The 4,849-nt window shown below is 43.2% G+C and overlaps 1 long non-coding RNA gene across 1 annotated transcript; it reads right to left on the bottom strand.

The window, feature by feature from the left end:
- Positions 1 to 744: 744 nt before the first annotated feature.
- LOC137159189 (uncharacterized) lies at positions 745 to 4,312 on the bottom strand. The gene is made up of 3 exons (XR_010921576.1): positions 4,209 to 4,312; positions 3,550 to 3,879; positions 745 to 1,565 (listed from the first exon to the last, which is right to left on the bottom strand). It is a non-coding gene; the product is annotated as an uncharacterized lncRNA (long non-coding RNA).
- Positions 4,313 to 4,849: the final 537 nt, after the last annotated feature.

The following is a 4,849-nucleotide window of genomic DNA, read 5'->3' as shown; positions in this document are numbered from 1 at the left end:
AATGACGTGGTGTATGGTTATTTAAAAAAAGAAATGCTCTGAACTGCATCCAAACTCGAAATGTCCCCACTGTCAAATTGAAAGGATTCTGTGAACATCTCTTCCTGTTCAACAGGAAGTTACAGGCTGGCCCCAATACAGAAAAGTGCTCAAGTACATACACAACTTCACGGACATGGAGTTAGCCCTATTACATACAAGAAACTAGTTTCATGCTTAAAGTTAAATATTTAATTAAGTCTTGCTGGATCAGTGTCTAAATCAACATTTTACACTGAGGGATGAAAATAAAGACAATAGAGGGCAGGCTGTGTAACACCCAGGAAAGGGTTAATCTACCCAGCTTTCAGAGCTATTATAAGGAGAGTTATGCCCTTAGGAAGTGATCAATCAATGAGAATTTATTCTGGTAATGTAGCTCTTCTAACTTATCTTTCATTTGTTGAGTATGTTGTCATTTCATCGCCTGCTGGAAAGTTCTAGGCAGCGCGTTCTAGGGAATCAGATAGAACATTCTCCACCCAGCATGTACAGTTCAGTTCCACTCTTGTTTAAGTTTATTTGTTATTATCTAAATTGCCTTTGGGCTCTTAATTGCTATCACTGCAAACACAACACAGACAATGTTTATAGCTCTGAAGCAATGACTCACTGAGAATTATCTGTTTACAGTGTAGGTGTAGCGCATGCTGCTTTCTCACAGCCAGCCAAAACAGAGATACGGCTCCAAAAAGCCAAGTGGCTGGACGAGCAGTTCCAGACCTGTTCCCGACCCAGCCTATGGGTTAAGGAGCTGTGGATTCCACCCCCACAAATCCCCACATCGCGGCTACCTATGAAAAGGGAGCGGGCCTTTGGGAGAGGAGGGGATGAATTTCACCCTTAGAGAACAGCCATTTATTCTAAGTGAGAATCAGTTCTACAAGTGCTTCATAGCTATCATCAAAGAGCTACACGCATTAGATGATCATTTTATTAGAGTATATGTATGGATGCTCTCCTCCCATCACAAATGGAGGGGAATAAACTGTCACTGAAATGGGGCCAGGAACACAAGCAGAAAGCAGTGGATCCATTCCATGTTTCTTTTCCCTCTTTGACCATGAAGATACCCTCCACATGTTTGGGGCTACATGGGTTGGGAGTATGCTGGAGTAAGGTTGGAGGATGAAGGAGGAGCCAGGGAGCAGCTACTCCATGTTACCTCCCTCTGTAAGGATCCAGGAGATTTCTGATCAGCAATTAGCACAGGAGTTAATACTGTTAGAAGAAATATTTCATTGCCTCATCTACACCATAAAAGGCTTTGCACAGCTACAAGAATGAAGCCAAGGATGGCCAGGCTCCTAAGGACTTGAAGCTCCAGTTGAGTGAGATGAAACTTCTACAATGTTTGCAGTAAATTTTCCACTCCTGGGATTTTTTCTATAAGAGGAAAATATGCTTCAAAATTAACCACCTGACATTATTCTAGGGATTTCAGACTCCCAAGAGTCTCTGACCTACAGACTTTCATTGGATCTTCTTTCCCATTAAATGGATTTTCCTTCACTTTCTCAAGATACCTACAAGAAGAAATGAAATAGCAAAGAATCAGCAATACTTGTTAAAGTCCTACCCAGTCCTTTAGGCTACCTTGGTCCTGACTGACTTGGTCCTATTTTCTTTCTGATGTGCACCTGCATAACACCTACGAAGATGAAGATGAATTACATGGGTATTAATCCAGAAAGGACTACAACCATTGTCTATTTATTCATCCTTCTTCGTCTTCTTGACCCTGACACAGAGGACCAAATTCACCACCAGTGGATGCAACTGACCTGACTTAAATGAAGCTGTACTCACACCAGCTGTGAATGGGGCTCTGTGTGCCATACAAATGCCTTAGCTGCACACAGCTGATGAAAGTGGGCTCTCCCATTCATTGTAATGAGCAAATGGAATGTGCTGTTAGCCTAGATGTAAAACTTTCCTTTAGTGACCCAGCCTCTATTCACTAACTTAGTCTTTCAGTAAACCTTTCTTTAGCAGTTTCTTCTCATTCCGTATTCTGCCCAACATCAGTGTCTGAGTTCCTCCCATACTGCCCCCTAAGTACATTTTACAATGCTTTAAGACTCCCACATGGGACAGAAGTGCAACCAGCCCACAAAATCAGTTTCAAAGTGATCCCACTGGCATTTAGTATCCTAGCTTTAACAACCCTAAACCTTTCATCCCCAGCCCTAATGCAGCCTTGCAGTTTTCTCTGTGGAAGGCAAAGCAAGTTGTGTCAATGGTTCTTTGCCAGCTTGCCCAGGTTATTCTTGTGCATTCAGTAGCGTAGACAGTGTACTAACAATTCCATCAAAACACATGGGTCACTCATAGATTCTAAGGTCAGAAGGGACCAATATGATCATCTAGTCAGGCCACAGAACCTCATCCACCCACACCTGCAATAAACCTCTAACCTATGACTGAGTTACTAAAGTCCCAAGTGAGCCCCATGCTACAGAGGAAGGTGAAAAAACCTCAGAGCCTTTGCCAATCTACCCTGGGGGAAAATGCCTTCCCGGCCCCAAATATGGTGATCAGTCAAACCCTGAGCATGTGGGCAAAAATCACCAGCCAGACACCCAAGAAAGAATTCTCTGTAATAACTCAGAACCCACTTCATCTAATATCCCTTCACAGGCCATTGGCATATCTACCACCAGTAGTCAAAGATCAGTCAATTGCCAAACTAGGCTGTTCCATCATACCATCCCCTCCATAAATTTATCAAGCTCAGTTTTGAAGCCAGATAAGTTTTTTACCCCCACAGCTCCCCTTGGAAGGCTATTCCAGAACTTCACTTCTCTAATGGTTAGAAACCTGCATCTAGTTTCAACTCTGAAGTTCCTGATAGCCAGCTTATATCCATTGGTTCTTGTGTCCACATTGGTGCTGAAATCTAGGTAAATTAAATCCAGTGCATTCCCTTTGTTTAAAAAATCTGTTGAGATCAGGTTGGTCTGGCATGATCTACCTTTTGTAAAGCCATGTTGTATCTTATCCCAATTACCGTTAACCCTGATGTCCTTAACTACTTTCTCTTTCAAAAATTTTTCCAAGACCGTGCATACTGCTGAGGTCAAACTTACAGGCCTGTAGTTACCCAGATCACGTTTTTCCCCTTTCTTAATAATAGGAACTATGTTAGCAATTCTCCACTCATACGGTACAGCCCCTGAGTTTACAGAGTCATTAAAAATCCTTGCTAACAGGCTTGCAATTTCATGTGCCAGTTCCTTTAATATTCTTGGCTGGAGATTATCCAGCCTCCCCCAATTTAGTCCCATTAAACTGTTTGAGTTTGACTTCCACCTCAGATGTGGTAATTTCTACCTCCAAATCCTCATTCCTTTTAGCCATCCTGCTGCTATCCCCCAAATCATCATTAGCCTAATTAAAAATGGAATCAAAGTATTTGTTTAGATATTCGGCCATGCCTAGATTATCCTTAACCTCCACTCCATCTTCAGTGCTCAGCGGTCCCATGCTTTCACTAACCACTTTCCTCACCCAGCATTTTCTCCTCAGAGTTCGTTGGTCCTGCTTCCATCTGCAGGTCTGGGCTTTTTCTTTCAGCCTCCCCATTCATTTGCTCCACCATCTGCTCGAACCCCCTCCTAAACTCAACCAGAGTTTCCACCTGCAACTCCAACCCTCAAATCTTCTCTTCCATGAGCTCTATGAGGTGGCACTTCATACAAACAAAGCTCTTTTGAGGTACTCCCTCAAGGATCATGTATATCCCGCAGCTTCCACATCCAGTCATCATCAATGTCTCTTCCACTGCTTGAGTGACTGCCACTAAAGTTTCTGTATCTGTCATAGCCTTCCCCCTGCTTCCTGTCAGTGAGACACAAAAACAAAACAACTCACTAAAACACTCCCCAACGAGCACACCACCACCACCCCCACCACCACCACCACCACCACCACCACACTCCCTCCCCAGGTTCCCCTGTTTGCTGGCTCATGTGCTGCTGCAGCTGTGCTGCTGCCTGATTGAGTGGCTGCCTTTATAGACCCCCTAATTAGGGAAGCCCCCCCCCCCCATTAGAGTCAGCTGATCTCAGTACACCACCCAGTACCAGCTCCTGCAAACTGAAGGAAAAAACACAAAACAAAACAAAACAAAAAACAAAAACAAAGACACACAACTCCACAAAACTCACCCCCTGCCCGGAAGGCCAACTCAAACTCCCCTGTTTTCAGCTCTGTTTGCTGGTTTCTGTGCCACTGCAGCTGTGCTGCTGTCTTGCTACACCTCCCATGCTACACCTCGCAGATGGATAGTATAAAACCATTTGAAACTCACTGTTCTTGTTTCACAACCACAAAAGGCAAAGGTCAATCACTATAATTCAGACTCAGTCTGCAGACAAAAGCATCACCTTTCTTTGGACTGGAAGCTGCTCTGAAATAAGGAAAATAAAGTCCTTCTGAAAACAACAGTGCTCCGCCCCCCAGTCATCCTGTGTCTATGTAATTCACTTTGATTTAAAAATCAAATTGGGGTATGTTTACTGCCCCTGATTTAGGATGTTTGTTAGTTGAAAGAACTGCAGATGACATTTCTTTTCAAATCCAAACCAATAGCCACTAATTTAGGGGAAGATGAGAGTAATACCTGAAGCCAAATTTTGTGACTGGGATCCATATCTCTACCTTAAAACAAAGCAAGTTCTTTTTTTAATTTCCTTCTCCGCATTTTTGTGGGTTAATATTTCACCAACAATCAATAAAAACTCAAATAAAATGTAACCCTTCTGCCAGACAGCTGGCAGCAGCAAGGGCCGGGTTCTATAATTAGGGG

This window comes from Emydura macquarii, unplaced genomic scaffold (genome assembly GCF_026122565.2).
Source record: "Emydura macquarii macquarii isolate MOO-44397 ecotype Brisbane River unplaced genomic scaffold, CSIRO-AGI_Emac_v2 contig_1790, whole genome shotgun sequence".
Classification (NCBI taxonomy): Eukaryota; Metazoa; Chordata; order Testudines; family Chelidae; genus Emydura; species Emydura macquarii.
Note: the sequence above shows the minus strand (reverse complement) of the source record. Positions and strands in the feature narration are given on the sequence as shown.